This window comes from Triticum urartu, unplaced genomic scaffold, assembly GCF_056163025.1.
Source record: "Triticum urartu cultivar PI428250 unplaced genomic scaffold, HENAU_Tu73 scaffold2, whole genome shotgun sequence".
NCBI lineage: Eukaryota > Viridiplantae > Streptophyta > Magnoliopsida > Poales > Poaceae > Triticum > Triticum urartu.
The window spans coordinates 10,610,695-10,634,222 of record NW_028260368.1 but is presented as its reverse complement, the minus strand read 5'-3'; the positions used below and the strand labels follow the sequence as shown (position 1 = coordinate 10,634,222).

Below are 23,528 nucleotides of genomic sequence, written 5' to 3'. Positions count from 1 at the left end.
CGGCTCTTTCTAAAAGGCGTGAATGCAAATAAAAAACATCCCCTGGATAAGCCTCACGTCCGGGAGGTCTTCTTAATAGAAGGGACATTTGGCGATAAGCTTGTGCCTGTTTGGAGAGATCTATCATAAATTATTAAAGTATGCCGTTCGCGGTACATAAAATACTCAGCCAGGGCTGCTCCCGTATAAGGAGCGAGGTATTGTAATGTAGCAGGTGAATCCGCCATTTCAGCTACTACAATAGTGTATTCCATGGCCCCCCTCCTCATGGAAAGTAGTTACTACTTGAGCTACGGAGGATGCTCTTTGACCGATAGCTACATAAACACATATTACACCTTGCCCTTTTTGATTGAGAATTTGTATCTGTGGCTACTGCTGTTTTGCCAGTCTGTCTGTCCCCAATAATTAACTCTCGCTGACCGCGCCCTATAGGATCATCGAATCGATAGCAATAAGCCCTGTTTGAAGAGGTACGTATACGGAACGCCTGGAAATTATACTTGGAGCAGGAGATTCAATTAAGCGAGATTCGGAAGCTATAATTTCGCCTTTCCCATCAATAGGTTTAGCCAGAGCATTACAACACGACCCAAGTAAGCCTCACTCACGGGATCTGAGCAATTCTTCCTGTTGCTTTTACAAAACTTCCCTCTTGTATCATCAACCCATCGCCCATTAATACAATCCCAACATTTTTGGATTCCAAAATTCAGAGCAATACCCCTAGTACCCTTCTGCAAATTCGACTAATCACCTGACATTATTTCACCAAGACCTAATACGAGCAATCCCATCCCCCACTTGAACTACCGACCTATATTCTCAATCCCTACTTCCTATATAATGTTCAATACGTTCGCGGAGAATTTTATGAATTTCGTCGACTCGAAGGGTTGCCATTAGTGTTTCTTGACTCTTTTTTCGGAAGCAAGGGGAAAAATAATGCCTAAATTTCTAAACGAAAGTAGAAGTTCAAGGCCTAATTATTTAATTATTTCTTCCATTCCAGGGACCCGAGAATGCCAATATTAGCACGAATCGTACGGAAATGTAACTCGGTATTCAAACAACTATTCAGAGTTCCTAGAGCTCCTTGTACGGCCTGTTGGGAAAACCCGCTGTCGGACCTGATTCATTGCCCTTTGTTTTTAAAGGGTTTCGTTTTTAGACTTTTCCAATTGTTCCAAACTAATAGAAGTAGCATTAATCAAATTTGCTTTTTCTCGTTCTATCTCAGAGTATCCATTCATTCGATACTCATCCGCTTCTAGTTCGACTTTCTGTAATCGAATCCGAGCTTTTTCGAGTTGCTCAATGGTCCCTCTACGCAATTCTTCTGAATTTCGAATAGTACTCAAGATCCTCTGTTTTCGATTATCTAATAAATCTTTTAATGAAAGTAGATTATTTTGTAAGTTTACAACTTTTATGATCTCTTCCCGAACCAAACATGAATCTTTCGATTCATTTGGCTCTCACGCTCCTTTTTTTTTTTCTATAGCTATTTCCATATCTTTTTTTTAAGTAATGAGCCTATCCTCTATCTTCTTTTTTATGTTTATATTTCAATATACCGAAACCTATATAAGACTAGATAAATATTAAGAGGACTCTTCCGCCTAGATAAAAATATATCATGGTCAGCAAAGTTGTTTCTTTATTTTTATTTGCCCTCTAGTTAATAATTTCAATTTCATTAAGAAAAACTAACTAAATAAATGGAAAATGAAAATTAATAGAATTCTTTTTTATTTTTTTTTTCTTCAAATCCAAAAAATTTCTCTTTTTTATACATAGGTCGTCGATTCGGCATTGGTTAAAAAAGGGCAGGGTGCCCCCTTTTTTTTCTAGTAAATAGTTCAAACCATTTTATCGATATGAGTGTTCTATATCAGATAAATTTTACATTAGCTATTTCCCGTTTAAATTGGTACTAATACTAATATAGTTGTAGAAAGAGTACCTCTTTTTGCCTGGACTTCAAGCAGTTTAGCTTTAACCGTGTTAATGGTCTCACATTCTTGGTTTATAGAGAATCAAAGTTGATTTACCAATGAGTCGCGAAATGCTATGGTTCTTCCATATGATTTCTGAATTTATTCAGAAGTAATTCGTCGAGATCGTGCACCCTTTTCTTATTTATCCGAAAAATACTAAAAAATATTATAAAGTGCAGCCGGATAGATCCAATCTATTCTTGAAATAGACAACTCGCACACACTCCCTTTCCAAAAAAAATCAAAACACCAACCACTACAGTTAGATTTATTAGATTTGTTGCTAAAATATCGGTATTAAGCCCGAAACTGCCAGCGGATGGCCAGTGAGCTATAAAAAACGAAAGAATGGGTTACATTTTTCATATGCTCTCCTCTTATAGATAGGACGAACAAAGAACAAAGTTTTTCGATCACTTACTTCGCTCGCCCTTTTTTGATCGGTTTTTTTAATGCAAATAGATTCAATCTAGTAATTTCTTTTAGATTAAGTCTTACGTCTTGTTTGACCGGTGAAAGACTTCCTTTGTTGAAATGTTCTGTTCCCAAAATTCCTAAAATAAAAGGAAAAAACTTTCCACTTTCCTAAACTAAGGACGGGAAATAAGAAGGTGAGCATATCTTCTAAATTAATAATACTCAACTCAGCCCTTCCTAGAATGGGGTATTATCTGTCCCGATAAATAGATAATTCCAGGAGTAATAAATAGGAGTAAATTAAATAAAGTATTGATATAATTGGAATTGTGGAAGCAAATACCAATTTACTAAAAAAAGAAAAAAGTATCTAATCGAAATCGAAAGAATTTTTTTTTTAAGATTAAACAAAAGGGTTCGCAAATAAAAGCGCTAGTGCCACAACTAGTCCATAAATTGTTAAAGCTTCCATAAAAGCTAGACTAAGCAATAAAGTACCTCGTATTTTACCTTCTGCTTCTGGCTGTCTCGCAATACCTTCTACAGCTTGTCCTGCAGCAGTACCTTGACCAACTCCAGGTCCAATAGAAGCAAGCCCTACGGCCAATCCAGCAGCAATAACAGAAGCAGCAGCAATTAGTGGATTCATGGTGAGTAGTTCCTCGTGTCAAAAAAAAGAAATGGTTAAGGATACAATCAACCAATAAATTCTTACTTCTAAGCTCTATTGGGGAGAAGTAAAGTAACTAAAAAGTACAAATTGAAATCAAATTGAAATGATAATGTGAATTGTCCGAACTACATAGAAGGGAATTCCATATCCATATATCGGATTAGATAATGAATCTAACCTAGGAATATATAATATAATATCCTATATATATACATTTGTTTCTTCTATTTTGTTTGCATATTTTCTCATTTTCTATTGAATCGGATTCTAAAATCATTGCTTAAAGTGGAAACCTGCATAAAAGAGGACTCCACTTATAGACATTAAGGATATTATAGTATAGATCTAGCCTGACTCCACCCTCCTTAATGCATATATACTTTGAAAATTCCATAATATAGTCTATTCTATTCTCTCTCCTACAACTCTAGGCTATATATTCATACGCATTTCTAACTATTTTTTTGCAACCAAGCAGATTATCTGGAACCATGCATGAATTGAGCTAAGCTGCAAAAAAAAAAAATACTATTTCCAAAAAGAGTCAATTCAATGATGACCCTCCATGGATTCACCTATATAGGCTGCGGCTAATGTTGCAAAAATAAGAGCTTGAATACCGCTTGTAAATAATCCAAGAAACATGACCGGTATAGGGATTACTAAGGGGACTAAAGAAACAAGAACAACAACGACTAATTCATCCGCCAATATATTCCCGAAAAGTCGAAAGCTAAGCGATAATGGTTTTGTGAAATCTTCTAGGATGTTAATTGGTAAAAGGATTGGAGTTGGTTTAATATATTTCTCGAAATAGCTCAATCCTTTTTTGCTAAGACCAGCATAAAAATATGCCGCTGACGTGAGTAAAGCTAAAGCAACAGTAGTATTTATATCATTCGTGGGCGCTGCTAATTCCCCATGGGGTAACTCTATAATTTTCCAAGGTAAAAGAGCACCCGACCAATTCGAAACAAAAATAAAAAGGAACATAGTTCCAATAAAGGGAACCCAGGGACCATATTCTTCTCCAATCTGAGTTTTGCTCAAGTCTCGAATAAACTCAAGGACATATTCAAAAAAATTCTGACCGTCGGTCGGGATGGTTTGTGGATTCCGAACAGCTATGACAACTGAACCTAGCAAGATAGTAATTACGACCCAAGAAGTGATGAGTACTTGGGCATGAATTTGGAAACCTCCTATTTGCCAATAGAAGTGTTGGCCTACTTCTACACCCGATATATCGTATAACCCCTTGAGTGTTTTAATGGAACAAGGTATAATATTCATATTGTCCTCTGATAAAAATTGAACTTCAAAAAAGGAATTCTTTTGATTCAACCATCTCTTTCTCAACTCAGCAACTTGAAGTATTAATCTTATATTTAGGATACCAAGAAAGCACATCAGATCATAATATATATCAATACCCTCTAATATATATCAATATTCCCCTTCTTTTTTCTATGCAAAAAAAATTCTATGCAAAAAAAAAGATATAGTAAAGTAAGTGATTCCATAAATTTACGCAGTTGCCCAAGAATTCACTATATATTCTTAATCAACGATTTCTTATATAGAGAGAACGGCCCTCACAAATTGAAAATACTAATTTGTTAAGAATCAATCGAATTGAAGTCATAGTGTCATCGTTGGCTGGAATCGATATATTCGCGAGATCCGGGTCACAATTTGTATCGACTAAAGAAATAGTAGGAATCCCCAAAATGGCACATTCCCGAAGAGCTATATACTCTTTTTGCTGATCAAGGACGATCACAATGTCTGGCAATCTCGTCATATATTTGATCCCGCCGAGATACCTTTGCAAAGTAGATAATTTTCTCTTCAAGATTGCCACATCTCTTTTTGGGAGATGGTGGAATTTTCCCATTTTTTCTTCTGCTCTTAAGTCTCTAAATTGAGAAAGTCTAGTTTTCGTAATCGACCAATTCGTTAACATACCACTGAACCACTTTTTATTAACATAATGACAACGAGCCCTTATTGCAGCTGATGCTACTAAATCTGTTGCTCTTTTTTTGGTACCAACAATTAAGAAACTTTTTCCCTGACTTGCTGCATCAAAAACTAAATCACAAGCTTCTGATAAAAAACGAGCCGTTCTAGCGAGATTTATAATATGAGTACCTTTACGCTTTGCCGAAATGTAAGGGGCCATTTTAGGATTCCATTTCTTAATACCATGACCAAAATGAACTCCTGCTTCTATCATCTCTTTCAAATTAATGTTCCAATATCTTCTTGTCATTTTTTCCACACTTCCTTTTTTTTAATCCTACCATTCCATTACGGAATTTAGTTCTTTTTGAAGATTAAGAAAGATCCGAAATAGCTTGAAATAAATAATAATTGTTCCGAGAGAACCTTGTACTAAGATAAGAGTTGGCCATTGATACATGGTATAAACATAACCACCTTAATGAATTAACTGACTTGTTTTACTTATTAAAATAAAAATCTTAAAAATCTAAAATTTGACCTGTTAGTGTTCTAAGTTCAAAAGTCTAGTAAAGTAAAAAATATTTTTATGGGGGTTCTTATGTCTCATAAAAATTGTTTGTTACGTCAGAATCTGAAGAAACTAATTCTGTATGGAGAAACAAAAAATCTCTCATTTCCGACGCGAATAGATTTTTTTTTTTTATTTCGAAATAAAGGTTCTTGTCTTGTGGGGAACGATGCACAAATTTTTGGAATCCGGTACCAACAGGTATAATCCCCCCCAGAACTACGTTTTCTTTCAAGCCTTTCAACCAATCAATGCGACCTCGTAGGGCAGCTTTTGCTAAAACTCGAGCAGTTTCTTGAAAACTTGCTTCAGATATGAAACTTTGGGTATTCAGGGAAGCCCTTGTTATTCCCAATAAGATTGCCCGATAATAGATCGATTCATCCAAAGCTCGTCCTGCTCGTTCCGCTCGCAATAGTCCGATTAATTCCCCAGGCGAAAAAACATTAGACATTCCATCTTCGGAAACCCGCACTTTTGATGTTACTTGGCGTATAATAATCTCTATATGTCTATTATGGATCTGTACCCCTTGGGATCGATAAACCTTTTGGATTTTATTAACCAAAGAGATACGACTTTGGGCTATGGTTAGCTCAGCTCCAATCAAGAATCCCCAAGGGACCCCAAGAATTCTTGGTATACGCTCATTCCAATCCTCAATTCTCCTTTCGAGATTCGGGGATAATGAATCAATTGAACGCGCTTCAAAGATTTGTTCCACTTTTGGAAGACCTTGCGTTATGTCACTAGATCTCGATTTTTCATATATAAACGTAACTAACCTATCTCCCTTGTAAAGGATTTCTCCATAATGACCATTAACAGTTGCTCCTGTAGTGGCCAAATAAGGTTTAGCTGCTCTTATAACAAAGGAATTCATATTTACAATGAAAATTTGACCGGATTTTTTTATGTGCGATTTAAATAGACATACATTTTCACAAATAAATTGTCCAAGGTGAATTATTGCCAATGTCTCTTCCCAAGAATCATGATGGACAAAGTGACAATTCAAAAGGAATGGATCCAACATTATGTTACTATCGAAATTAGAAATCCTTTTATTTTCATCTATTAAAGAGTATTTAAGTTCTTGAAGTACTTGGAAGGTTTGTTTTAAATTGTCAACGAACAAATATTTTTTTAACAGGATTTTATTATGCGTTAGTAAATAGTAAGATGAAGAAAAATGCGATATACTAGCTACAATAGCGCCTAAGGGCCCAAAAATTTCTCGAATAGGAATTCTAGGATTCCATTCTTTTATCGCATTGGGATGTTTTGAATTCTTGAATAAACCAATTCGAGAACAGTTGGATGCCGACAAAATCATCAAAGAGTGGTATTCTTTATTTCGATTCAACAAAGTGCCAATAGCTTCTGGATGTTGGCTAAGTGATTCAATCTTCGCCTTGGAATAAAAAGAATTGATATTGGCGCGATCTAACCTATTATGGGGAATCGGTCCTGCACTTGTCCTACCATACCTTTTTCGTGTATACGAAATAGTGGACTTGACTAACTCAATTCTTAGGAAATCGCGAATAAGATCATTTGCTCTTACCTCAACAAGGGAAGCACCAGCCTTTTCTTTTTCTTCTTGTTCCCAATTCACTACTAAGCAAGTTCTAACAAATTGACTATTTGTGTGATAAATTCTTTGAGTTAACTTGCTATTTTCATGAGAAATAAAATTGACAAGTCGAATTTGGAGATTATTTTCTTCTTGCAAGAGATCCTGCGGGAAAAGTGTTGCTAAATTTCTTCCTTCGTCCATTTCATATGCCACTGTAGGGCGAACGGAAACAAAATACTTTTCCTTGCTCTTGAGAATTTTTTTCCGTTGAACATAGACCCAATTTTTCCTTTTTTTTGATTCCTTAGAATCTTTTTTTTGTCTTTCTGGCGGTATCAAACAGCCACCTAATATCTTATCCGCCTCTTCAGGAAAATGAATATCTCCGGAAAATATTTTGAGTTCCGTATGGCTTTTTTTTCTCTTCACTCGGACCAGTCCGCCTAGTCGACTTCTTGTATTTTTTGTGAGTTGTGTATTCACTCCAATAATACTATTGTCAAGTATCTTTAGGGATGAAGATCTCGGCAAGATATGAAGTTCTTGAAGAATGAAAAAAAACCGATCTACTTCTTTTTGGTATTTTAGACTAAATTCTTTTGTTCCTCGATGCTCAATCAAACCCTCTTTTTTTAAGATGGAATCTTCCTCTGGGCTCTCGTATTCGTCCTCTGAATCTTCTTCTGAGTCTTCCTCTAAAGTACCATATTTTTCCTCTGCGCTTTCCCCGGGGCTGCCATATTCGTCTTCTGAGTCTTCCTCTAGAGTTCCATATTCGTCCTCTTGGGTCCTATATTTGCTCTCTGGGCTCCCATATTCCTCTTCTGAGTCTTTCTCTAAAGTCCTATATTCGTTCTCTGGGTTCCCATATTCGTTTTCTGGGCTCCCATATTCGTCTTCTAGGGTTTCATATTCGTATTCGTCTTCTAGGATTCCATATTTAGATTCTTCTAGGGTTTCATATTCATATTCGTCCTCTCGGGTCCTGTATTCGTCTTCTAGGGTCTCATATTCCTCTTCTGAGTCTTCCGCTCGAGTCCTATATTCTTCTTCTAGGGTCCTATATCTAAATTTAACAATTCCTGAACCCTTTTTATCTTTTCTGTATCGGGGATCGTCAAAATAAGCAAAAATAGTATTTCTACGTAAAACACCCATAAGGGGGATTTCAATCGAAATCCCAAAACAGGATATTAGTTCTTTCTCTTGTTCTTGATGATATTGTAATGGAATGACGAACCTATTTCTTCGCTTTTTCGCCAACAAATCTGAATTATCTTGAAAAATAGAAGGATAGATAAAATTCCAATGGCCATTGGACATGATTCGATCCGACGTTGAATAATCAAGAATTTCCCTATCTTTTTTACCATAAGTATTCATTTGATCTTGATCCTTGTGGAGTGAAAAAGACGCTATACTGGATCTGCACATACTTACTGACAATATCCATAAATGGCTTGTTTTTGGTAATCGGCGAAGATTACCATATTGATATTCGGGCGCATGGTAAACATCAGTACTCCAGTGCATTTCGCCGTCTGATTCAGAATAAATATGCTTTTGTACCCTTTCTTTAAAATGTAAAGTGGACGTTCCGGCACGAATCTCCGCAATTACTTGTTCGGATTTTACATATTGATCATTTTGCACTAGAATCAAGCTTTTTGAGGGAATATTCACACTATATAGAATATCTTGACTCTGAATAGTTACATGCAAGTCTATATAACATAGAAAAGCAGGCTGCCCATGACGGGTACGTGTGGGGTGAACCAAATTCTCATTGAATTTTATTTTTCCATTCGAAGGGGATCGTACAAGGTCGGCAGTACCCCCTGTGAATACTCCGCCAGTATGAAAAGTTCTTAATGTTAGTTGAGTCCCTGGCTCCCCAATTGATTGACCTGCAATAATACCTACGGCTTCTCCCAATTCGACCAGATCACTATGAGTAGGACTCCGGCCATAGCATAATTGACAGATCCAAGAAGTGCTTCGGCAAGTAAAGGGGGTTCTAATATATATTGGTTGTGCTCGAAATGGTTGTGCTCGAAAGGCAGTTATGAATCGATTGACTAATCCAATTCCAATATCTTGATTTCGCGCGGCAATGCATCGTGAACCGATATATATATCGTCTGCTAATACACGACCAATTAGTGTTTGGACAAAAAGTTTTTCCGTCATCCCATTTTGAGGACTTACAGAAATACCTCGGATAGTACCACAATCTCTTCTACGCACAATAATATGTTGAACTACTTCAACAAGTCTACGTGTAAGATATCCAGCATCTGCTGTTCGCACAGCAGTATCTACAACCCCTTTGCGGGCTCCATAGCAGGAAATTATATATTCTGTCAAAGAAAGTCCCTCGCGTAAATTGCTTTGAATAGGTAAATCAATCATTTGTCCTTGAGGGTCCGACATTAATCCTCTCATACCTACTAATTGGTGTACTTGAGATGCATTTCCTCTGGCTCCTGAAAAAGACATTAGATAGACTGGATTAGAAGGATCCGTTATCCGAAAATTTGAATTCATTTCTTGTTTCAAATATTCACTTGTCGCATACCATATCTCAACAGATTGGCGTAATTTTTCTACCGCGTGTACAGCCCCATAATAATAGTGTTTCTCCAAAAGAAAACTCTGTTGTTCCGCGTCTTGGACTAACCATCCCTTAGAGGGTATTGTTAAAAGATCCTCGATTCCTAACGAAATCGATGTAGTAGTGGCTTGATGGAAGCCCAGAGTCTTTAGTTGATCCAGTATATGGGATGTATATCCCATTCCAAAATGATCTATTAATCTGCTAATAAGTCGTTTCATACCAGTTCCGTCTATCTCTTTATTATGAAAGACCAGATTGGCCCGTTCCGCCATACATAAGTACCCCCTTTTCGGCTGAGTAGGATTCGACAATTGCTGAGTAGGATTCGACAATGGGCCTGAGTCAGTGATTCGAAAATTTAATTAACTTAATTGCCTCAATCTCAATCTGGATTCGCGTGGCAAATAATGATGATACTAGGGAAATCGGAATGCCCCCCGAAAGGGGAGGGGCATCGCCGAATCTAACTTTCTTGTTTAGGTAGTGTATGAATAGGCCTGACTAAATCCTTGTATGGCTTCCTCTATTTCTCTATAAAAAGAAATATGACCAAGAGTGGTTCGAATGTATATCGAACGAATTTCTTTTTTTCTATTTCCCATTATTAGATAGTGGGCATAAATCTCATGATAAGTCCCCAAAGATTCATATTGAACTTCAATCGGAACTTCTCTTGACCCAATGACGCGTTGATCCAGGTTCCATCGTAGCCACAAGGGACTATCTAAACTGATTAGTTTTTGTCTATAAGCTCCCAGTGCATCATAAGAACTAGAAAAATGGGGTTCTTTATCTTTCCTATATTTAAAATTATTATTATTATTGTAATTTACTTTTAGATTTGGGTAGTTTCTGCAACTATTATATCTATTTGCACAAATACCTCGACGCTTTCCAATCGTTAATACATAAAGCCCGATAAGCATGTCTTGGGTTGGTACGCAAATAGGATCCCCAATAGCGGGAGATAAGAGATTCATATGAGAAAACATAAGTAAACGGGCTTCTGCCTGAGCTTCCAAGGATAAAGGTAGATGAACAGCCATTTGATCTCCATCAAAGTCCGCATTGAAACCCTTACACACTAATGGGTGTAAAGAAATAGTACGCCCCTCTACTAAAGTGGGTTGAAAGGCCTGTATGCCTAATCTATGCAGGGTAGGTGCTCTATTTAACAGTACAGGATGTCCCCGCATAACTTCTTGAAGTATTTCCCATACAATGGGTTCTTTTTCCCAAATTTTCCTTTTAGCAATCCTTACATTAGAAGTGGCGCGTTTCGTGATTAAATCGCGAATTACAAATAGCTGAAAAAGCTTTATTGCTATCTCTAGAGGTAATCCACATTGATGTAATGAAAGCGAAGGACCCACAACAATGACAGAACGCCCCGAGTAATCGACCCGTTTCCCAAGCAGAGTCTCGCGAAACCTTCCCTCTTTACCTTCAATTACATCTGAAAGTGATTTGTATACTTTATTGTGACCATCCCTCGTCGGTTGCCCGCGGGACCCACTATCAAGAAGTGTATCCACGGCTTCTTGTACCAATTTTTCCTGGCACATTACTAAATCTGCTGGCGCTAATTCACTTCTTTTTAATAGATAGGCAAGATTGTTGTTCCGACGGATAACTCTCTTATAAAGTTCATTAATGTCTGAAGTCACTACTTTATCTCCAGACCTATAAACAATAGGTCTCAATTCGGGAGGAAGAACCGGTAATAAGCACAAAACCATCCATTCTGGTTCTACATTTGTTTGAATAAAATGTTTCGCCAATTGCATGCGTCTAATCAAAAAAACTTTTCTTATTCGTCTTTTTCTATCTTCCCACTCATCTCCACTATACCCCTCGTCTTCTAATTCCTTCCATTCGACCAAAGAATTCTCTATAATAATTCGCAAATCCAAATCTGCTAATTGTTCTCTAATAGCACCTGCTCCTGTCGCAATTTCCCGATTTCGAAATGTTGCAAAGCCTGGGGTAGAAAAAAAGGGAGAAATGCTGTGGTTACAGGATGCAATTTCCTCTTCGAATAAACCTCGTAATCGTAAAAAAGTGGGTTTTTTAGTGCTGGGCCTAGCAAAAGAGAAATCGCCGTATACTAGGCCCTCCAACTTCTTAAGAGGTTTATCTAAAAGATTCGCGATATAACTAGGAAGACCTTTCAAATACCACACATGAGTCACGGGACATGCGAGTTTGATGTATCCCATTTGATATCTTCGTATCCGAGAATCCACAAATTCGACCCCGCATTTTTGGCAAAATCTTTCGTCTTCGTTTTCAGCTCCGCTCGCTCGAGAATTGCCACAAGCGCAAATCCCGCTTTTTATGGGTCCAAAGATTCTTTCGCAAAACAATCCATCTTTTTCTGGTTTATCGGTTTTATAATGAAAAGTAGAGGGCCTTGTGACTTCGCCAACGACTTCTCCATTAGGTAGGTTTTTGTTAGCCCAAGCCTTTATTTGTTGAGGGGAAACGAGTCCAATTTGAAGTTGTTGATGTTTATATTGGTCAATCATAAAATAGAAATAAGAAAAGAATTTATATTTATTCCGATCAAACTTCCTCCCTATTAACCTGGAAGTTCTTTTCAGATACAAGGAAATGATTCAGTTCTAGAGCCAAAGATCGTAGTTCTCGAACGAGCACTCGAAAAGATTCTGGAGGATCCTCATGATTAGGTATTCTTTTTCCCCAGATCGTAGCATTAAGTATTTCTTGGCGAGCTATAAGATGGTCAGATTTATAAGTAAGTATCTCTTGTAAAATATGAGCAACACCAAATCCTTCTAAAGCCCAAACTTCCATTTCTCCTACTCGTTGTCCCCCTTGCTTGGCTCTTCCTCTAACCGGTTGTTGTGTAACAAGTGAGTAGGGCCCAGTAGAACGCCCATGAATTTTCTCATCAACTTGATGAATTAATTTTAAGATATAGGACTTCCCTATTAGAACAGGTTGCTCAAAGGGGTCGCCTGTTCTTCCATCAAATATTCTGCTTTTTCCCGGGTACTCGGGTTCAAATACCCATGGATTTTTTGTTTCTTTACTGGCTTCATATAATTCTGAAAACACAAGTTTTCTTGAAGCCTCTTGCTCATATCTCTCATCAAAGGGTGCTATTCTATAATGTTTCTTTAGCAGATCCCCCGCTAATCCGAGCGAGCTTTCAAATATTTGTCCCACATTCATTCGGGAGGGTACTCCTAAGGGATTGAAGACCATATCAACGGGTGTTCCATCTTGCAAATAGGGCATATCTTGCCTAGGCAAAATTTTGGAAATGATCCCTTTATTCCCATGTCTTCCGGCTACTTTATCCCCAACTTTGATTTCACGTTTCTGTAAAATATATACACGAACCATTATGTCGAGCGGGTCCCTTTGGATCCATTTCACATCGATAACGCGCCCTCTTCCACCTATAGGTAATTTCAGAGAAGTTTCTTTTGAAGTGGAAACCTCAAGGCCAAATATGGCCCGTAATAATCCAGCTTCCGCGATATAAGATGATTCGCTCGCTATCTGAGGCGTTAATTTACCTACTAAAATATCACCAGTTTCTACCCAGGATCCCAACCTAACAACTCCATTTCTGTCCAAATTGCGGAGTAAATGTTCTTCTAGATGTGGTATTTCTTTAGTGATTTTTTCAGCGGAGCCCTGGCTTGTCGTATCCGTCTGAATTTCATATTTCCGGATGTGAAAAGAGGTATAAATATCTTCATATACCAAACGTTCGCTAATTAGTACTGCGTCTTCAAAATTGTAACCTTCCCATGGCATATAAGCTACTAATACGTTTTTTCCTAAAGCAAGTTCGCCCCCAATTGTAGCAGCTCCTTCTGCTAAAATTTGTCCTTTTTTAATGGATTTACCCCGTGGAACCCGGGGTTTTTGGTGCATACAAGTATTTTTGTTAGAGCGACGGTGGTTAACTAAAGGAATACTTATAGTCTTCCCACTACTTGATAAAAGTATCTTATGACTATCAGTAGAAATGATCTTTCCCTCGCGTTCGGCTATAATGGAAACCCTCGAATCTAGAGCTGTTTGGCGTTCCAATCCAGTTCCAACAATGCATTTCTCGGACCGAGAAAGCGGAACTGCTTGGCGCTGCATATTAGAACTCATTAAAGCCCGATTCGCATCATTGTGCTCAATAAAAGGAATGAGAGAACCCCCAATAGAAAAATATTGGAAAGGAAAAATACTTCTAACATGAATCTGTTCCCATGCAATAGTCAAGAATTCTTGACGGTATCTAGCCGGAACAACCTGTTCTTCCTGAATACCTTGATTCAAGGACAAAGAATTTCCTGCTGCTATCATATAATATTCATCTCTATTTGGTGATAGATAAACCACCTGTCTCTCTTTTTTTTCTTTTGCTTTCTCAGCAGATATTTCATAAAACGGACTCTCTATGGATCCCCACAAGTGATCAATTCTCGCATGAATTGTTAAGGATCCAGTAAGTCCAACATTGATTCCTTCAGACGTGTCAATTGGACAAATACGCCCATAGTGACTCGGATGAATATCTCGGCTCCGAAAACTTGCGGTTCTCCCCGTCAACCCTCCAGGACCTAAACAACTCACTTTTCGCCCATGAACAGTTTGTGTCAATGGATTCGTTTGATCAAAAACTTGAGATAACGGGTATGTGCCAAAAAAGGTCTCATAAGTAGTTATTAATAAAATTGAAGTTGAAGTTGGAGTTACCAAAGTTTGGGGAGTCGGTTTCGATTGACGTATGAATACTCTACGAATAGTTTTTTGAACTGCATGTTGTAAACGACCAAGAGCCAATCCGAATTGATCTTGTAACAGATCCGCAACCGAACGAATACGTTTATTTTTCAAGTGATTCATATCGTCATCGTCAAGTATACCCGTTCCAAATTTCATTCCAATCAAATGATCCGTAGCGGCCAATACATCTCGTGGTAACAAGAATGTATTGTTCTGAGGAATATCAAGATTAAGTCTCCGATTCATATTTCGTCGACCAATCCTTCCTAATTCACATTTTTGTTGAAAAAATTTCTTTTGTAATTCCTCGCATAAGGACTCCGAAAATACCAGGTCCCCACCTACACAAGCAAATTGTTGATAAAACTCCAAAATAGCTTTTTCTTTTGACTCAATCCTCTTCTTCTCTTTAGCATTCGGGAAAGACAAGAAAATTTCAGGGTAGGAAACATTATCCAGAATTTCTCTTAGATTCGAACCCATAGCTGATGATAGAACTAGAATAGATATCTTTTGTTTTCTACTCACGCGAGCCCATATCCTTTCTTTTTTATCAATTGCTAATTCCGATCTCCCCCCCCAATCTGATATTATAGTGCCAGTGTAGATAGAAATTCCCTTATGATCTAATTCCGAGCGGTAGTAAATACCAGGACTTAGCAATATTTGATTGATCACAATTCGGTATATTCCATTTATAATAAAGGTTCCTAAGGAATTCATTATAGGAATGTTTCCGATAGAAATGGTTTGCTTTTGCACATCGAAACCAAAAATTAATCTCGCAGATACATATAATTCGGAAGAATAGGTGAGTGATTCATACACAGCATCTCTTTCTTTTATCGAGGGTTCTAGCAGTTGATATCCTTTCGCAAATAATTGAAATGCAATTTCGTGATCTGGATCTTTAATTGTTGGAAACTTGTCAAGTTCTTCTGCCAAGGCTTGATTAATGAACCTACAAAATCCCTCGAATTGGATCTGACTAAATCCGGGTATTGTGGACATTCCCTCGTTTCCATTCCGGAGCATCTTAATCTTAAGTTTCCTGTTTATCAAAGAAAAATTCCATTATCAGCTCACTCTTCATCAATCCCTATGGATCGATCTAGCAATCATGGAATCTATATTCTGTTTACTGAATCACATGAAATTCTAGGGAACTCCACATACGTATTTCATATATGTATTTCATACATATGAATAGAGACCATTTGGACGAAAGTTCGAGTTTGCCAGGGGTACAAATGAAATGAAAATGAATTGATAAAACATTCCTACAAAAAAAATTCTGCCACTTATACTTTATGTTATGATATTCTAATCAGATTGGATGGCAAAGATTTCTCATTTTATCTCCTTTCTATGAATGTAATAAAGCCGTAATATAATATACTAGAAAGTTTGACTTTACTTCGATTTAGAATAGCGTGCTTACTTTAATTTCTCAAAATAATTTGAGGGTTCTTTTTTATTTCGGATCGGAGTAGTATAATTGCTAGAAAATTCAGTATTTCATTGTGGAATTCTAAAATAAAGTAAGTCCCTTTTTTAAGTACATGCCAATCTAGTTATCCACCTCTCCCCATATCCATGCTTTTCTTTTATCGTAATTTCACTTGGGTACGCCAAGATAGTCAGGTTATACTCTATATCAGAGCAAATTTCCTTTTTTTATTCAAGATATTTAATTTAATACTTTGAAAAATTAAAGCATGATTCCCCATAGAGATATGTACATAAAGGGGATCTTTGGATAATAATGCTGTTCGGACCTAAAGTTTACCTATACACGGATTAAGCATAAAGCCATAATATTTTATTATGCCATTGAAGGGGGGGGAGATAATACCGATTTAAGAGTAGTTCACTACTGCAATAAAAAAAAGAGAATTCTAGTTAACGGTTCCAATTTATTCTGAATTTTGCAGCCTGTGAATAGAAATCCACTTTTTCTTCTTTTTCATCTCAATAGAAAGAAATGGGAAGTTTTATTGTGTTAACAATGTATGTTTTAAGATAGAATCTATCGAGGAGAATAATAGAAACTGGATCAAAAAAAGCAGGAATAGATTTTTTGAAAAAGATTGGAAAAAAGTAAGTAGAATTATATTCAAAATAAAAGGGGCTTTTCGTAAGAAAACGTGGATGAATACTTGCTGTTTTCTAGATTTTTGATCGGATTTTTTGGCGGCATGGCCAAGCGGTAAGGCAGGGGACTGCAAATCCTTTATCCCCAGTTCAAATCTGGGTGCCGCCTGATCAATAAAATACTTAGGTTTTTTTTATAGTGCTGATCGAATTCGATAAATTTTTACTTCGCATAAGTTCGGGCAAGAGAGTAACTGGGCCTGCCGATACTGGGTTTAGAGAAACCATACCATAGTTCTATCCTCAAACTAGGGTTAGGGTTTGTTTTGACGGTAGTGGCCAAAATGGTTATCAATAGGGGTGAGGTAGTGTTTCCTTATTCTTTTATTATATGAATTTGAATTGGTTCTTAATTGAGATTCGATTTGATAATTTTAAAATACGAGGATAAGATGTCAGAAATCTTGGTATCCAAAGAAAGGTCCCTAAGGGGCATTCTTTTTTTTTTTCAATCTAAGATTCAAGAAGGGACTCCACGAAAGAATATCAAGACTTACTAATTATTATACATTTTTTTATCGTACATCTTATGTTACCTACATACACTAAAGTAAGGACTACTTAATTCTAACGAGAATCAGATTAAATAGGTCGATCAAAAATCAATTTAGGAGTTGTATTATGGATAAAATCTCTTCATTCTTTCATAGAATGATACAAAGCAAGGCTGCAGGGTTTAGGTCAAAAATAAACATTAGGTAAGGTAGGTATCCAATAAATATTTATCTATCGATAATTTTATGGTATATTCGGGCGTCCTTTGCTTAAAAAAAAAAAAAAGAGTAACAAAAGGAATAAAAAATCTTCCTATTCCCGCTTCTTCTATTCAGGACATCATTCCCGTACTCTTTCTTTTTTAAGGAAAAAAGGGCTATAGTATCTCGTATTTTTAATGCTCTCTAATTCTACCAGAATTCCTATAAGAATTTGTTAGGAGTAAATTCCTTGAACTGATTGATCCATGGCCTTAGGGCGGAATCCCTTTTTGACTCTGTACCCTTGATTCCACTATGATTATTGATCAATAGTAGAATAATCCCTTCATAGAAATAGGAGACATAATTTAGATGGATATAGTAAGTCTCGCTTGGGCTGCTTTAATGGTAGTCTTTACATTTTCTCTTTCACTAGTAGTATGGGGAAGGAGTGGACTCTAGGGATACTACTAATTGATTAAGTAATCAAATTGTTGTATCAATTCTTTTCTTTAATGGATCATTTTGCATTAATCATTTTGTCAAACGTTATTCTTTAATCTTTTTCTTTAGTTTTGTTTCACTCCTGTAAGAAACTCTTGTATTGTAAGTTGTAATGTAAGAAAGAGCCATTATACCAATTCAGAATTTCTACTAGAAATGACGAATGGTTAAAAAAAGTTCTATACATAAGAAAATTAGACTTTCTTCCACGGAACTATTCACGGCATATCACACATTTTCCATTTCCTTTTACTTTTTACTATAGTCTATTCTTCATATTATTTTTCTTTCCTTCCATGGATTCTTTGGTCAAGAATTGTCTTAGATTTTTTTATTTTGACCTGATTGAAATTAAGTGGATGCAATGAAAAAAGAAATTGAATTAGACTACTTAACTATTTCAATCTACTAATCTATTCTATGTAGATTCAAAGATAATATAATAGAAAGAATCTAAAGTGTCGTAGAAAAAACTATATGTAGTTCTTTCTACCACACTTTAAGATTCCAACCAGATCCTTTCATTTAAGACTTGGATTTTTTTTATTTAATCCCTTTTTAATTTCTTCAATGATTAATTGGAATTCCAATTAATTATTTTGGCTGACTGTTTTTACATAAATAATAAGTAAAAAAGAAGTAGGAACTAGAATGAACAGTGCAGTAGCAATAAATGCGAGAATATTGACTTCCATAACCTCTTTATTTTTTATTTTCACAATAACTCGGGATGTAATCCCATGGAGAGGAAAAAGGGGTATCTTGTAAATTCAAGGGTAGGGCTTGCATTCTGATAATACTGAATCAATTCAATATTATGAATATCGGATCTATCAAATCAATTCATGGATGAGAGTTATATTTCACGGATGAGAGTTATATAGTATATAACATAGGAAGATCCTCTATCCACACTAAGACCAAAATGGGTTTTTTGATTGGATTAGGAATTCCCTCTTTTTTAATCCTTTTCTACTTTTTCTTTTCTATATCTCTAACCCACGAGCTTTCTTAATCTTATACTTTCTTAATCTTATACAATTTCCCTTCCTTTTTCTTATAGTTATACATACAATTATGTATGTATTATATGACCAACTTTCACTTTCTATGGGTCACATAGACATCCAAATAAGCAGTAGAAGTGAGATGGGGAAAAGAGGTCTGAAATAAAAAGGGAATACGATTTATGTATGGATTCCGGTAAAATACCGGTACTCTATTCCATAAGAGTGGAATAGGAAATTAAGATGAGGATGGTATCATCATAAAGAAAGATAGAGTAATATAATATCCTAAATTCTACTAATCCACATATCGTATGTGTGTCTTTCTTTATCGATTGGGAGTAGTGAAAAAAAAATTCCTATATGCCCTCCCTCCCTCTTTAATGAGAGATGCAAAATAAAAAAGTGAAGTAAGGGTGCCCTGTGGGTATTTGATCTTGCTCCCTGCCCCTTTTTTTCATGGAAAAAGGAAATATCAATTTCTCCATTCATTGAACCCTAGTTCGGGACTGACGGGGCTCGAACCCGCAGCTTCCGCCTTGACAGGGCGGTGCTCTGACCAATTGAACTACAATCCCCGCGGGGTGTATGGCATACCCATTCTTAAATAGAACCATAAGAAGATTCGATTCGTCTTTCGTACTCTAAGAAATAGACGAATCATATACTACATACCCACATATTATATTATACGTGGGTATAGTGAGAGTGACATAACTAGTATGTCGTGATTTTTTATCACTAAAAATGGATAATAATCCAGCCTTCAATAAGAAAAACTCTTTTGTTTGTAAGAAAGGAATGAGAGAGATATGGATTAGAAAAAAAAATTTCCCTTTTTTCTTTATCTTTTATTTCTATAGATCAGACATTTTATTTTATGGAAGAAAAACAAAAGGATTTAGTTCATACTCACGAAGCCCTAGATTTTTGGTTTGGGCCGAGCTGGATTTGAACCAGCGTAGACATTGTCAACGAATTTACAGTCCGTCCCCATTAACCACTCGGGCATCGACCCAGGAAGAATTTATTCTAGGGTTTTTGCTAATCTATGATTAACCTCCTTTCATAATACTCCCTACCCCCAGGGGAAGTCGAATCCCCGCTGCCTCCTTGAAAGAGAGATGTCCTGAACCACTAGACGATAGGGGCATCACTAGACGATAGGGCCATATACAACCGCTCGTGATTATACTATAATCATAGTATGAGCAGTTTTTTGGAATTGTCAATATACTCGAAAAGTATAAATAGATCCAAAGCAAAGAGTTTTTCCAACTTTTCTGTTATGTTTTCATCTAGGATTTTTTTTAGTTGATCGTTATAGATTAATTCTCCGTGCTTCATTTAGTGTTCATACCAAAAATGCATCCATCCCGCACTAAGTCATAAAATTCTCTAAAAATATAGAGAAAGTTTCAAAAACAAAGAAAAAAAGTGAATCAATTTAGTAGAAAAGTACTCTATCAGATTCGAACCAACGACTTACGTCTTAGCACGAGATTACTCTACCACTAATTTAAAAAGCCCTTTATCGGATTTGAACCGATGACTTATGCCTTACCATGGCATTACTCTACCACTGAGTTAAAAGGGCTTTTTATTTAATTCAAAAATTAGCCACTTGGATTTCCCATTATGGGTCTACTGCATAATGTACATATTATATATATAATATATAGAGATAGAGAGAGAGACATTATGTAGAGATTGTATATGTATATATCGATATCTTGAGAGCTCAAAATAAAATTAATAAAAAAAAACATACCCTACATAACATATCCAACTCTTCTTGGTTCAGGGTTTTCCGTTTCCGAAGACTAGTAAAATAGGCGGATTCTGGAACCCCAAGGATTCAACGGTATATGGATATGGAAAATATAAGATTTCCGATCCTAGCGGGAAAAGGCGGGGAACAGATACCCAATAGGATATAGGATCCTTGGGAGGAACTTTTGGTAATGGCCTTGATCCTCTATGCTATTTTTTATGTGTTCTTAGTTCTATTGAACTTTTTGCATTCTTTTAAACAAGAATCTAATAAACTAGAATTGAGTCAGTGGAAAAAAGGAGAGAGAGGAAAGTGTTAAATGGAGAGAGTCGACTAATCAGAGACTTTTAGGATCTTCTTTACATCAGGTAAATCTGTCGGCCCTGTCCGTTTTTTTCTTTAAGTTACGACTCTTTGCTGCTTACTTCTATCAAGCCATAGGGAAAGTCTATGATGAATTTGGAAAACTCATCTCACTCTTACTCTATGGCTCGGACTTAATGGGGGAAGAAAACATCTTCCATAATTTCTTTTTTGTTCAATTCTGGACAAAAAAGAAAAGGAAAAAAGGAATTTATAGGGACAGTGTTACCCCCTATATCCCCTAGTTTATATTGTAGGAATAATAAAACAATTTAGCAGTCTGACACACTTACGTCCTTGCAAAGTAAATAATTATTATTGTAGTCGTAACCGTAGAATAGGATCCTAATCAAAATAAATACATTTGGTTCAGGCGCTATTAGCATGGTAAGAAAAGATTTTTTTTACAGACCAGAGGGGCTATCTAAATCCTAAAGTAAAGGCGAGCGATCGAAGTAGAAGTACCAACGGCTCAGTGTCATGAACCTTCTCCATCTGATTCAATAAGGGGGAATTAGCCTTCTTGTCAAATGGCTATCCTTGACAAAGGGTACCATTTATACCATAATCTACAATGTAGCGGGTATAGTTTAGTGGTAAAAGTGTGATTCGTTCTATTAATAACTGAATTTGAAATGATATACTTAAGGCATCCTTAAGTTTTTTATTTTTATATTCCGATGAAAACTTTAGTTCTTATAAAGGATTAAATCCTTTTCCTCTCAATAGCATATTGAGGAAGAATATACATTCTGGCGATTTGTATCCAAAGACTAATTTAAATTGCATCCAAAATAAAAATAGGATTATGAGTACAGAGTCGCGAAGCATAATTTTGCATTGGATTAAGTATTCCAATTTTGAAAATATGAGTAAAGGATCTATGGATGAAGATACAAAAAAGTTGATTTCCAATCGTAACTAAATCTTCTTAAAATAAGGAATAAGGAAGCCAAATAGCTAAAAAACGATAGTTTTGGTTTACTAGAACCATCCGCATATTGTTTCAGCTCGGTGGAAACCCAATTCTTTTCCTCAGGATCTCTTGAATGAAATTAGGGAACGAAGTAAGTAGATTAGATGAATTTAGATAGAATTTCTATCTCCTACTCTATAAGGATCATCTAGAAAGCGGAGAGCTTTGGTTCCATTCAAATAGAAAAGCTGACATAGATGTTAAGTGGTGAGAATATCCATAAAGGAGCCGAATGAAATCAAAATTTCATGTTCGGTTTTGAATTAGAGACGTTAAAAATAATCAACCAACGTCGACTATAACCCCTAGCCTTCCAAGCTAACGATGCGGGTTCGATTCCCGCTACCCGCTCCATTCTGTATAAAAGGAGTATTCTATTTGTCTAGACATGTTAGAGGCTTGTATTCAAGCCTTTTTTGTCCACCAGTTTCTGGTACTCCAGAGCGGAGTAGAGCAGTTTGGTAGCTCACGAGGCTCATAACCTTGAGGTCACGGGTTCGATTCCCGTCTCCGCACTTAGCAGTCTGTATAAAAGGACTATTCTATTTCTCTAGATATGTATGGTAGAGGGGCGTATCCAACCCTTTTTTATTCATTAGTTCCCGGCCCTAGAGGGCAAAATTGAGCAGTTTGCGAAGTCACTTGCCTTCAAAAAAAGAAGGCGCAAGGCCTCTCCCTACCCTGCAGAAAATAAAAATGAAACGAAAGGGACAGTCTACCTCTCCCTTCCCTTTAAAAAAAGTTTGCCCGTTGTTTGTCTCAGTTAATACCCAATTTTTGGAGCTCTGTTGGCGAGTTCTATTTCTGCCTCTGGAGCGCCCTCTTTTTTTGAGTGGGATGCAAAGGAAGGGTAAGATAGTAAGGGATACGGCACTAGACTAACACCTAATTAATACTTAATTTAATATAAGTAGTTAAACAGTTAACTAGACTAAACTTTTTATCATAGTACTTTGATAAATTAAGCGGGCGAGCGGCGGGAATCGAACCCGTATCTTCTCCTTGGCAAGGAGATATTTTACCATTGAACTACGCTCGCTACGGTATATATTTTATAGCGTATATCCGCCTGGGTCGACCTTCTATGTCTGGGTCGACCGTTTCATTTCATTTTCTATTATATTAGAGTTTTCCTTTTTTTATTATCTGTCAATGAATATTCTAATGGGAATGGAATTTCATAATACTGAAAGAGAAGAGCTAGCAATTCGGAACGCAAATTGCGTTTTAATACGTCTCACTATTCTAATTTTTTAGAAGAAATGGCCTTTATTATTTCTTTTTTATGGGGTTAATAAATATTAACCAAATTTCATTTAAGAAATGAGAGAATTCAGAATAGCTACGAGAAAGACTAGTCCAATCCATAATGATGTACCGGAAAATACAACATTTTTATTATTTGACCAACCATCAGGAGAAGCAAATACAAGGGGTACACTAATTACTAAGACTGAGGAAGTCGCAATTAA

At 36.4% G+C, this 23,528-nt stretch overlaps 4 non-coding genes across 4 annotated transcripts; 2 read left to right on the top strand and 2 right to left on the bottom strand.

Moving 5' to 3' along the window:
* Nucleotides 1-16,775: 16,775 nt before the first annotated feature.
* On the top strand, nucleotides 16,776-16,846 carry TRNAC-GCA (transfer RNA cysteine (anticodon GCA)). The gene has a single exon. It is a non-coding gene; the product is annotated as a tRNA-Cys (tRNA).
* A 3,622-nt stretch (nucleotides 16,847-20,468) lies between these two features.
* On the bottom strand, nucleotides 20,469-20,540 carry TRNAT-GGU (transfer RNA threonine (anticodon GGU)). The gene has a single exon. It is a non-coding gene; the product is annotated as a tRNA-Thr (tRNA).
* A 1,958-nt stretch (nucleotides 20,541-22,498) lies between these two features.
* Nucleotides 22,499-22,572, top strand: TRNAM-CAU (transfer RNA methionine (anticodon CAU)). The gene has a single exon. It is a non-coding gene; the product is annotated as a tRNA-Met (tRNA).
* A 452-nt stretch (nucleotides 22,573-23,024) lies between these two features.
* TRNAG-GCC (transfer RNA glycine (anticodon GCC)) lies at nucleotides 23,025-23,095 on the bottom strand. The gene has a single exon. It is a non-coding gene; the product is annotated as a tRNA-Gly (tRNA).
* Between the last annotated feature and the right edge of the window lie 433 nt (nucleotides 23,096-23,528).